Source organism: Pinus tabuliformis, chromosome 4_1 (assembly GCF_031772625.1).
Source record: "Pinus tabuliformis cultivar Carrire ecotype Pingquan chromosome 4_1, CPIR1, whole genome shotgun sequence".
In the NCBI taxonomy this organism is placed as follows: Eukaryota; Viridiplantae; Streptophyta; class Pinopsida; order Pinales; family Pinaceae; genus Pinus; species Pinus tabuliformis.
In genome coordinates, this window is record NC_142303.1 from 428,960,189 (window position 1) to 428,974,439 (window position 14,251).

Consider the following 14,251-nt stretch of genomic DNA (forward strand, 5'->3'; position numbering starts at 1 on the left):
AATTAAATTTAATTGAAGTAAATAAATGTTTATTTTTAATTATATTTAATTATTTATTTATAAAGTTATTGGGGTTATTTTGGTGGTGGGGTGGAATTGTTGTTATTTCTCTCACCCAAGTTCAATTCTTTGTGAGTGACGTGATGATGAGAAATATTGTTGTAATGGCTATGTGCCTATGAATATTGTTCTATTGAACCTCCTCACATAGAAGATGATTTTCTATAAAAAAAAATTACTTACAAAAAGGAAACTTTTCTCTCATGTATAGATAAATAGATTTTAGGTGTAGATTATAATTACTTACAAAAACAAAACTTTTTTATTATGTGTAGATAAACAGATTTTAGGCATAGATTATGATGTTGTTTGTTCTCGTGTCAAAAGACTAATGGTTATCATGTCATCTATCAACAATGGAAACTTGTTCGAATAAGCTACATAATGCTATTATATTAAACTATGGAAGAGTTTCTTTTTAGGTAAGTTGCACCTTGGAGGCTTAAAATTTAAGTGAGATTTGGATTTTGTCCAAACTTGCATGTTGGGAAACTTGGAGATGGCAAGCACAAAGTGATATACTTAACCTTGTTTTCAACTATGGATATATGTATATGTATATATATATATATATATATATATAGAGAGAGAGAGAGAGAGAGAGAGAAAGAGAGAGAGAGAGAGAGAGAGAGAGCTTGGTTGGTTCGACCATTTAGCTGAGGCATAATGCTCAAGAAGGTTGTGAGAGAGAGAGAGAGAGAGCTTGGTTGGTTCGACCATTTAGCTGAGGCATAATGCTCAAGAAGGTTGTGGGATTCACATCCACTAGGTCCTATGGGGTTATCAACAACATTTGCAATAAGAAGTTAATATAGCCCTTCATCCAAAAAATGAGGGGGGAAATCCAAAGGGTAGTAGCAAGGCACCAACTTCCTCAAGTGTATTATAACCCTTAACCGTTAATCATAAACAATATGTCAAAATTATTAACAGTTATTCAATAGCAAAACCCTTAAGGTAAGAAAAATCATATAATGCTCAATCAATGGAAATATCATCTCATGTTCACTTGATTCCTCAAGGGAACAATGTCGGAACGAGTTAAGCTCCAACGAAATTATTCCAATATATGATCTATAAAAAGGACTTTGTCTTTATTTATAACTATATCAAAATTCCTAATCATAATTGAATGTTAATTATCTAATGAACATTCTTTAATGAGACCATGTTACATTTATTCAATTATTACTATTAAGAGGGTCTTATTTAATAAACACGGTGGACCCAATCCACCTTACATTTAATGGTCACCACTATTATTTCTCTAATGGGCCCTTCAACCCCTTATAACACCCTTATGGAGGATTAGATCATTCCCTTTGAAAAGTGTTTTCCTTATGGACATCATTGGTTCTCCCGCACTTTATGGACATCATTGTACTCAACAATCCCTTTGACCTACTTTGTGGTCATTAGTTGGACATAAATATAATTATCTTATCTTATCTTAACACTTGTAGTTATGATGTATAACCATAAATCAAGCTCCCATGTACAGACATTGACTGCAATGTTATAGTCCAAGGAAACAAGGTCTCTTATATAAGCATTAGCTTCGATGTTGAAGTAGTCCAAGAAGCTCATACGTAAATTTGAGTCCTATGTTCAAGTGATCTTGCAAACTCCAAATTGATGACACATGAACTCAATGAACACTAGGGTGTAGTTCTTTGAATGCTCACCATAGTGATGTGGATCCAAATAAATGGAACCATCCATGTCCAAAAACTAATCCATATAATTGTCAAAGGTCAATTAAGGGTTTGGAGGGAATAATATCACTAGAGAATATACAAGTTGAACATTAATAACCATGGTTCCTAACTTCCCTTAATGACATTCATTTCATATGGTGGATTAGAGGCATCAAAGAGAAGCTAGAAGTAGTGTCTTCCCATAAATTACAATTATCCATGCACGAGTTAACACAAACATCCTTTAAATCACCCCAGGAGGATATGTCACTTGTATACTCACCTTTGATGGGCAAAGTGATGTGAATCTCTATTAATATCTCAAAAATATGTTTATATGCTTCTAGTAATGCCATTATGTGGTTCTACTAGGTTTTTTAGGTCACCAATTTAAAATGGCCCCACCTTCTTTAATATTTGTTAGAATTGATTTTATAACCCCAATATGGAAATGCCACAACCACTTTGCATCTAATGGCTTTAGCGTTAATATAATTGAGCTCGTAAACAAAGAAATAATCACGTGACAATAATTTCAACTTGGAATGGGCATAAATTTCATTATATTCTCTAAATCTCTATTGTAATCACATTATTGTAATGCCACAACCACTCTAATTCTGCTAGCACTAGTCTAGCTACAATCTCGTCATTTCGTTAAAAAATATATACTTTGTAATATTTGCAATTGTCATTAACAAAAAAACTTTAGAATGAGCTTTTAAATCTGCAATCTTTCACTTTTTGGACCTCCATATTTTTTTTTAAATGATTGGATTTTTTTTAAAGGAACTCATATTTATAATTTGTTTTCTTAAGTTTTGTACAAAAGCTTCAGAAATGGACCTAAGTATTGTGATCCTAGTGTTCCTCATGAAAGTATGAAAAAAAATGATAAAATGTAAAAAATCCTCTTTTTTGGCTTGAGAAAGAGCTCTAGTGCCACTTGCTATAATCATTGACCTTTAAAATTGTATCACAAGCAATATATCAAAAATCATGTTCACTTGCCTCTTGGAAATGTCAACCTCCCAATGAACTGAGCTTTGATACAATATATATGATCCATTTGGAGGACTCCATCCTTATTTATAGCTAGCTATAAAATCTTAATCATGGCTAAACACTACCAGGTGGGAATTATTTAATGAAGCTACATTAGATTTATTCAATTCTAATTACTAAGTGGGTGTTATTTAGTGAACATAGTGGATCCAATGCACCTTAAATTGAACGATCATCATTGTTAGTACTATAATGAGCCCTTTGCCCCCCCCAAAGTACACCCCTATGGAGGATCCCAACTCTAATGGGTGCTTCATCTACCCGCCTCCAACCCCCCCCCCAACCCACCATTACACCCATAGGGAGGATCACGTCACTGGGAATGATTGATACGTGAGGGTGAAGGGAGTTTATTTATCTGCCACACAGACACACAAAAGCCAAGGGTTGGCTCAATTGATAAATACTCTTGCAAAATAGTTCACAGAGGCCTTAGGATCGATCTCACTGAATCCCTTTCGGGCCACTAGTGAATCAAGCACATCAGCTCTCTTGGATATCTAGAAAGATTCTAGAGTCAACTATATAGGGACGTGTGCTTGTCTAGACTAAACTTAGGAGTTATCCTTGCTTTCCTCACAAGGGGAGATAGGCTAGAAAACTACTATAGCTTTCAAGTATATGATGCATTATCTTCTAAACCTATTATTAGATCTTGTTTGCTTACCCAATTGAGGTCGTTGTTGCTAACTCAATCAATTGTCACCATGGCATTGGGCATTTGGCTAGTTCCATGACAATAGGTGTCTACTGCAAATCCCCCCTAAGTGAGGTACATTAATCTAAATCGACAAGTTGACCATGGATGTCATTCACAAATATGGACATCATCCCTTGAATTTCCCCGCACTTTGAAGAACATGTCACTCCCTTCTCTTCCTTAAAATATTTAAACGTGGAATGATATCCATTATTAGTTACAAAAGCAATTGATAACCTAACAAAACTTCCCAAACATTCTTGGGAATATCAAATTTTCACTTTATGAACCATCTCATTAAACTTTAGATACATACATATATAATTTTTATTATATGAAATGTTTATGTATGAATTTTCTCTCCTTAATATTAATTAAATAAAAATTGCATATTAATTTGGTTAAAAAAAAAATTAAGCAAGAAAAAGAATTTTTGGAGAATCAATAACTTTGAAAAATCGGTTACCACTATTACCCTAGATACAACCATTTCATAAATGCAACAAATAGATCAATGACAATATATCTTTAGACGTAAAACTACACAATAAGAAAAATAATTATTCACCAAACTATTCAAGCTAAAATCATTTGATATTAATTTAATTAAAATAATCAATTAAAAACATATTGTTTTTAAATAATCTTATAATTAATTAATAACTTTAAATCTATGTAGAAAAAAATATAAAATCAAAATCTCTATATATAAGTAAACGTGGACAAATCAATCATAATAATAATAATAATATACAAATAATCAAACTTGTTTTTAAATGGTTCTCTACCCACTCCGACTTTGAAGTCTATAAAGGTCAAGCTTAAGTGAAATTGTGCTCTTTAAAACAAGAGCTGCATAGCGAGATAGTATCTAACTTCTCAACATATCATATCTATAATTTTTAAATAATATTTTGTTTATAAGTTAAAGGTTTATTTATTTATTTTTAAGAAAAATTATTTATATTTATTTAAATTAAGAATCGAAATTAAAAAATTATAAATTATTATTTTTTGACATGTTATTTTAAAGATTTTTGATATATCATTTTTTTATTACAGTATTCAAATTTTAAATTTCATAATTTACATAATACTTTATAGTACAATGACTTTCAATTGAGCCACCCCCATAGGCTTTCGGTATTAAATATTAAAGATACTATTTTTTTGATAACTATATATATATTTGTTAATATATATAAAATGATAGTTAAATTTATCATTTTATAAATTAAGTGTTATATAATTGATAATGACGATGATTAATGTCAACTGAGATTGAACATGGTCTATCAAATATTAAGAAGGTGAGATTACTTAAAATTATTTACAAACAAAATCACCATAATTTTAATGTTGTAAAAAGTCAAAAAGGTTGACATTGTGACAAATATTTTGAAATTTAGATCTAATCTTGGTATAAATTAGAAAATAGAAGAGAAAATATTTTTTTATCTTCAACCCTCTTAGTGTCACAAAGGTGACAAACTCTTTCATTACATGGTATTTTGGGAATTGACTAACACTTCGTTTCACTATGTAGTTTGTTAGAATTTGTTCTTAATCTAACAATCCTTATTTACTTCTATACACTAGTCAGAACATATAAATACTTTTGATTTTCAAGATTTGGGTTGATCGCCTCCTTACAATATCGTAGTTTCATTTCCCCCCTCTAACTCTTTATCACCTGACAATTTCTCCTTAAATTTTGATGTAATAATAGTCTTAATGTTATCCTTATTATGAAAAATGATTTCCTTCTTTAGCCCCCAATGGTTTAGCCAAGATTAGGCGTCCTCTTAAGTTGAAGGTGGCTTTGGCTAGAGTTAGAAGCAATTTTAAGAGACCTCTTGTCATCCATATTGTTTAGCATCTTCTTATACATAAGATGCCTAGTCATAGCCATGCTTTTAATGAGGAAAATGATTGCTTCAATGAGGAGGGTAGGATAGGGTGTATTCTTCTTCTTCTTCTTTTTTGAGATTATATATTGTAAATGCTTTTGGATTTGTTATATCTTCCTTTGCGACTCTTTAGAGATACCACATCCCCAAACCTCACAACCACATAAAATAGAAGGGATGATGAGAGCCTTAAAGAGGAGTTTTTTTAATCATGTATCCAAAGATCTATTGACTTACAATTGTTTTGAAGTTCATAATAGGTTTTCCATCCTCCATTTATGTTTTTCTCAATACTATAATGCTAGTTGAACTTGTGATAGATATCTATCACACCCCTAGAGGCTTCACACAGCTTTAGGTGCCCCATGATCTCTAGTCATGTAGCACTAGTGTGTTTCTCATTGATTTCGATAACACTTCACAAATCAACAATTGCATTATACACCTTACACAAGTTATATAGAAAAATCTTAAACTTAATCTAAAACCAAGTGTATGTTTGTCTCATTCACAACATCCACATACATATACAATTATAATTACTTTACAATATGAACTTCATTGTAATATGCATGTCAAACATCACATAACATGTAAACAAAAGATGTATGGGAGTGGCCCGAGGCTATAATAACATCCACTCATTCCACACAGCCTGTCAGTTCATGCACACACACTTAGTTGTAGCCCAGACCATACATAACAACTCGTATGGTTTGCTCTCCAACCAACCCGGTTAGAATAGCAACCATGAGTCCCCAGAGGACAAAAACCCCATAATCGATTCCCCTTCTTTATTGCAATGTGTTTTTGACCTGTACTCCTCTTCATCCAAGTTATATTCATTTGAATTACTTGAGCGAGTTAATCATCTGAGTTGCTCCTCTCAACTCAATTGTCCACTAATATATATAGGTCGTGGGAATACTAAGTGATGTGACCTTTGGCATTCCACCAACTCATACATCGCTTTGTCTTCAAGTTGACCAACTCAACATCATTATATCACCCCCACAACTTGTCCCTCGTGCATCTCATGTGTAATTTGTTCGGTTGGGTGTGCATGTCCCTCGCCATATCCATATGCCACTAGTTTTTGTCTCCCAATTAAGCATACACACCCTTCTTTGTGCCCATATGCCATTTCTCTCAATATTCCATCCTATCTCGGTTGGCCGTGTGTTTCCAACACGTTGATTGGTCTTAGTTGACTCTCCTAGGCACGCTATCATGCGCCCAAGTCACTGAGCTCACTTGTGCACATGGAAACCCCAAATTTCCAATAAAGGTCACATCAAACACCACATTTCTTGTGATGGTGATGTCATTGTGCTCGCTCCATCTCAATTATGTGTGAACTCGCCTTGAGGGCCTGACATCCTTCCCCACTGAAAATAATTTTTGTCCTAGGCAATGTTCTAATCTATAACTCCCCAAGTCACAAACTGAAGTCTTGTATCATGAAGTGTCACTCCTCTAGGTGATGTATCTAACTGCATCTACTAAAATCACTCTTGCATGCTCACCATGTGTTGAACCCCCCTATGGATCTCAATTAACCAAGTAGCTAATGCACCAAGTTCCACAAGAACTCATGTCGCCCACACAACAATATTAACCTTGAACCTTAGATCATATAAGAAAACCATCAATCAATTGCTCTACTCATACGATATCCCAAAAGAATCCAAGATATGACTCATCATCTAACCACAACAACGAGCCAAACTCCTCACAACTCGGTGCGAAGGTGAGGTGTAGTGTCATGGTGATCACCACCTCCATTTCTAATCTCCATTTGACCTACTAGAAGTACTCCTCCATACTTCTCCATAAGATACCTCAATAATGGTGGATGCAAAATGAACCTACCTTCTACCTCTTCAACAAGATGCTAACTCTAGGTCACAAGGCCAACCTCCTCCCATGTCCTTCATGGTTGAACCAATCTCCTCCTTGCCTCGTTTGTACCAATGTACATTTGCTTGGCCACATTATTGGCTCAAAGGTGCCACTCTCATGTCCTCACTATAAACATTAGGCATTAATCTATCCTCTCCAAATGATCTACTCTCAACTCAAAGCTCTTAATCCTATCAATTAAGACTGTCATAATCTACACTTGTTGCAAGATAATAAAATCCATCTTATCCATATTCTCACGAACATCACTACTCAATTTTTATCTACTTAGTCAAACTCATGAATAAAGGTCATCCTAACAGCAAACCCGTAGCTCCCCTCAGAATCTTCATTACAATATGATCTTGTTCTAATAGAATGAACAAACATCCCACGTGTCGAACTAATACTTCCCTCTCTACAATAAAAAAAACTCATGTCCCAACACCAACACATAGTCATCTAGATGCACAATGGTGAAGTTTGCTCATCCCTTCCAATCACTGATACAAATAGGAACATCCTTAGTTGTCCCATTCATGCACATCTCTCTCGAATTAACAACCTTGAAGGATTCATGACTGGCTTGGATTTCAATCCAAACTCTCTAGCATCCTCCCTCATAAAGTTATGTATAACCCATTGTTAATTATAGCCACCATCTGAATACCATTAACATCCATATTCAAAAAATCAAGTCAAGTCCTCTCCTATGCTCCCAAAACCTGCAGTACTCCAATTGTTGACACTTCCTCTTGCTCCAGAGCAAATATTATATTCTTCGATGGGTAATTCTTTTCTAAATGCTCCTTTGCACATATCCAACATGAAAGGGGATTCTTCTCCCTTATAACACTTATTGGCATAGCTTCATCCTCCTTAGAAGACTTGGTTTTCCCTTAGTCCTTCTTCTTCTTGCCTTTATCACCACAACCTCCCTCTTGGTCATTGCTTCTAGATTTCCCTTCTCGCCAAAAATATGAAAGCTTATCTGTTGCAATGATAACCTCTGCAAGAGTATGAACATTCTATCTCTTCAACTTAATATGTGCACATGGTTGCAATCCATTGATGAAATGGTATAACCGATCTTAATTTGATGTCTCTCTAATCTCCAACATAAGGCCTGAAAACTCCTTGATGTAAGTGTAATTCCTCCTTGTATACATCAAATCCATAAGGCAATTTCTAGCAATCCATGCTTGATTTCATAGACCAAACTACACATATAAAGTTGCCTCCATCTTTGCCCATGTAGAAACCCTCTCCATGGTATGACCATATGCCAAATCCTCCACTCAATTTTTCCACCACAACTTCACTGTCCCTGTCAGATACATAGCAACAACGTTCACCTTAGCTTCATTTGAGCACCCAAGTACTACTCTACATCCTAACATAAAATCCCAAGCATCTTGGCACTCCTAGTCCCATCATATGGTTCTAGTTCCTTAATCTTCACTCTCACTCAAGTTCCAAATGATCCCTATCCTACTGCCTTCTTCAACACTGCAATAGTGTCTACCTACTCATGGATCAAGACTACAAGAGAAGCCACCTCATACTTTAGTTGCTTTAACCGATCTCCCTATGCATCATCCTCGACTTGGTCCATTGTCTAAGCAATACCTTCAAGCTCACTGATGCCACGAAGGAAAGCTTCCCTCATAGTCCCCATGTCCCTTCTCATCTCTTTAGACTCATTCCCATGTGCCTACATAGCATCCATTATCTAGACCATACATTCTTCAATAGCGACAACCCTCTCTACTAATCTAGGGCCATCCTCACTTTCACTCCCACTACCACTTGACCTTGAATTTTCCATCACAACCTACTAAAGAACCACACCTATACAACATACCATATATAACCTTATTGCTAAACCTACTACAAGTCTCAACTGCACTACTCAAAACACCACATTGATATATCCACCTGCCTTAGATCTCAGTCTCAATTAGGCTCTAATGTCACCTCTACGATAATCTACTTTGAAAGGATACTCCTTTTACCCCATTAGTAGTAATATGCTTTGATACATGCTCTAATACCACTTGGCATGCCCCTAGAGACTTCACACAGTTTTAAGCACCCTATGATCTTTAGTCGTGCAACACCAACATACTCTCACCGATGACCTGTCCATTTTGGCAATACTTCTCTCGGACTATGCCTCATAAATCAACACTTGCATTATACGTCTTAAACAATTTATATAGTGAAATCTCAAACTTAATCTAAAACCAAGTGTATCTTTGTCTCATTTATAACACCCACAAACATATACAATTATAACTACTTTACACTATAAACTTCATCGCAATTATGCATGCCAAATATCACATAACATGTACACAAAAGGTATATGGGAGAAGCTTGCAACCTTATATATGTATGTATGTGTAAGAAATGTTTTACATCCCACTTTGGTTCAGATCTCTAACCAAGTCCCCTGACTAGATATAAAGTAATGCAATGTATACAATACCCCACTAGTTGCTGCCACTTGTTCCATCCTGTAGTGAAACTCGTCTCAACCTTTGGCTCCAACATCCCACGGCTACAACAACCTCCACTAGTTTCAAGTTTCCTTTTGGTTCATGCGCATAGACTTAGGCGCATCCCAAACCATTCCACAACAACTTGTATAGATCACTCTCCAACCAACCCAGTTAAAAGAGCGACTGTGAATCCCCAAAGAATAGAAACCCCAAATTCATTCCCCTTCATCGTTGCAGTGTGTGTTCAACTTGTCATCCTCCTCGTACATGTTCTCTTCGTCCAAATTGCTTAATCAAGTTGTTCATTTGAGTTGCTCCTCTCAACTCAACCATCCACTAATTCTCATCAACTCCGTTGTGAAACAGGGTGTTGGAAAAGGCCAAAAGAAGTGTGGGAGGAAAGAGTATGCATTTTTTGTTCTTCTGGAAAAGTGGAAACAGAAAAACATTTCATTTTAAAAATTGAGGCTTTCAAAGACAACACGGAAAGGTATGCAAATATGCTGGCAGCTAGCTCTTGAGCTAATCTATTTAGAGAGGGGTTTATCGATAAGCTGGGAGCATTTATTTTGAAGCTTCACAAAAAAAGGGTCGAATACATCAAGCAGATGAAGAAGAAATTTGTCCCATAGGCTATCTTTAGCCTCGTGGACGTTAAAATACTTTCTTTCTTTCTTTCTTCTATATGGGTTATGGGATACCAATGGGTGTGGCCCTTTCCATTTCGCCAACTCATGCATTATTTTGTCTTAAAGTTGACCTGCTCAACATCATTCCACCACTCGCACGACTCATCCCTCATGCATCTCATGTGTCAAGCTGTTCATTCAGTTAGGCGTGCGTAACCCTCGCTGCACTCACTTACCACTCGTCTCCATTTCTCGATTGGGCGTGCGCACCCATCTCCACGGCCACACGCCACTTGTCATAGTATTCCATCTCGTCTTGGTTTGGCGTGTGCGCCTAACATGCCAACTTGTCTTGGTTGACTCGTTTAGGTGTGTCCATGTCACCTAGCTCACTTGTGCACATGGAAACCCCAAATTTCCAATAAGCATCGTCTCAAATGTTGCATTTCTTACAATGACAATATTGTTGCGCTCACCCCATCTCAGTTATGTGCACTTGCCTTAAAAGCCGGGAAATATCGATTCCTAAATATTTATATAAACAAACTTTCTCTGAGATATTGTTATTATATATAGAAGTATCATATATAATCTTTCTAAATAAAAAATCATTATCTAAAAAAATACTTTATATTAAATAAAAAACTTAAAACAATATTGAAAAAATAAAATCACTTAAAATATTAGAAATAATATGACTACAATAATTAACATCCACTCAAATTAGAATAATATTTACAAATTAACAAATCATTTTAAAACAAATATTAAAAAAACATGTTGTCTTTAGTGAGACTTTTTGGAAGCTTTTCCTGTGGGTTTTTTTAGGTCTAATTTCAATAAAATTCGAGAGGAATTTATTGAAATCACGAGCTTGACGGGTAACCTCTACACAATCGAAGTGCCCTAGGGGTTTTTCAGGGTGTTGAATCCATATATACAATAAAAAAAACTAGTTTAAATAACATAAATCGAGATTTCACCTCAATTTTTTCCACAAAATTTCGACACCAAAAAATTCAAAAAATCACATTAAAAACAACTCCTTAAAAAATCATTTAAACTCTATTAAAAGTTAACTTGAAAAATTAAACTCAAAAGTTACATTGAGAAATGCTTTAGGATCCTAAAATAGATGCTTTAAGCATTAAAGGACATATGTTTTAAATGAGACTTGTCATTTTATATGACGTAGAGGAGACATGTGAAGCTTAGTTTGTGTGAGAATTCTAACATCAAAGAGTTAAATAGAACAGTGACTACTAACACTCAGATCTGGCAATTGCAAACAGGACACATATTCACCAATAACCATCAACAACGGATGACAGGGACTTGTTATGTGGAGGTGTCACGTTTTAGTAATTAATGGTAGGATTTGATGTTAAGAGCTGGCATTGGTTAATTTATTGATTTTGTTTTGAACTTTCTTTTTCAAATTTATATTTTAACGAGAAAAATTAATTTATATTTTAATAATAATTTTGAAAAATAGTTACATCATTCAAAGAAGTTCATCTTTTTTCATTGAGTGTATAAAATAAATACACAATATATAAATATAAGACAACTAATATAAAAAAGGAAAGATTTCTTAATATTGTTTCAAACTCCAATTAAAATCACTTAAAATTTAAGTGGAGATGATATCAAATTGGAAAGTGTTTCAAATTATTAAAATAATAGAGAAAGAAGTTATTACGTGAGGTATTAATATTATTAAAAATATTATCACATTTAAATTAAAGGAAAAATGATAGCGTGATAAAAAAAATAAGAAAAGAGAAAATTAGTATATTATAAAGAGGTTATTAATTTTAAGTTACAAATCTTAGAGCAAAACAAGAAATAGACAATTTTTAAAATGTTTGTGGAAATTTTTTTTATTTGAAAAGATGAAAATGAAAAACATTTTCTTTTAATACATTTATTCTTATTATTTTTCACAAAGGAAAATCAAATATATTTATATGAGAAAAAAATACATACACATATTGTTTTCATTGTCTTCCCTAACTTCATTCGACATTTAGTCCACAATGTCACCAAAAAGATTGTATACTATTGACTGAGGAAACTAAAAACTCAAAGGATAGACCCTAATCCACACATGTCGTCAAACATACTCCCCCAAAATGGGTATTGTGTACACATCATAAATGATAAGAAAAAACCAGCTAGTAAGAGAGGTTGGTCCCCATGGACTCAATCTCCTCCCCATCCAAAAATACATGATAATTGACAGATCTGACGGGAAAAGCAAGAGCTTCTTTATATAGAAAATCAACTTCAATGTTTAACTCTTAGAGAATATGACAAAATGAAATGAGTTTAAATGAGTTAGCAACTTCATGGACATCAGAGATCATGGTTTCCATGCCAATAATTCTCACCTTTGCCTTTTGGTTTGCCTAATCGATAACCATATTTGAATCCCCCAACACCTAGAGGCATGTTACTCCTTTATCCTTTGTCAATTCCAACAACAACCATAGAGCCACAAACTCCACTTTGTTGTATGATCCTCTTCGTGGTGCATATCTACAACGTACTGAGTGTGTTTGACTAAAATAGAGGACCACCCCCACTCCACATCGTGGCGGGTGGCCTTGACAGGTCCCATAAAAAAGACCCATGGATATCCAAAATCTATCATTGGCGTGATGAGAATTCTGAGCCTCGAATGCGTTGGTTTTGACTTAAATTCCTGTGCCATCACCATTATCTTTGCTGCACAAATCTCCAAAGGAATAATCTTGTCTTGGAAGATGCTTTAATTATGTTCCCTTTGAGTGGGCCTAATGGTTAAGAGCACGTGTTTCCTTGTAAGAGGTCACAAGTTCAAAACCAGAGGGGGGTAGGGTATGTATGCCTTCGTAGACTTTAGCAGTCGTTGTGCAGAGGTGAGTCCCTTGTTCCACAAACAAGGGGGTCTCATACACCAATAAACAAGGGGGTCTCATACACCAATAAACAAGGGGGTCTCATACACCAATGAGGTGAGTCCCTTGTTCCACAAACGAGTCTCATACACTAATGAGGTGAGTCCCTTGTTCCACAAACAAGGGGGTCTCATACACCAATTTGGTATATGGCTTGGTCGTGACCTTAAAATTAGATAAAAAAAATAAAATAAAAAATTAACACACTCGGTAATCATGGGTAAACCAATATTGCCTTATCCAACCACCGTATTCTACAAACATCTGAAAGTGTAACTCTCAACCATCTGCAATTGGGCTTTAGGGCATTCTTAATTTTAACATGTTTATTATATTTCTATTTTAATTTTAATTTCAAAATATTTATAATAATAATAATTTTTGTAACTTGTTAATTTATAAAAATTTAAAGACATTTTTAAAATTATTTTTAACATAAAAAAATAATTAATTTTTTTCTCTCTTTCAATTTAACATATTAAAATAAAGCCGTAGGGTTTTTCGGTATATTTTTCTGTCTAATTTGCTTATAATTCGATGAGATTTCTTAGAATCACAAATTTGAATTGTAACTTTTCATTTTAAACAACAAAAATTAATATTCGATCAAATTCCAACCAAAAACTCCAAAACATAACATTTTTAAACAACACCTCAAAATAAATAGAGATAAACAATAATTTATATTTATATATGCTTTATTTTTTAATATAATTAATATATATATATAAATATAAATATAAATATAACTTACTTTCCTCCAAAGAAAACGAACTTCAGCCAACAAAGGGGGTTAGATCATCTATTTGTATTTTTATAAGTTAGTTCACAAAGTCATGTTT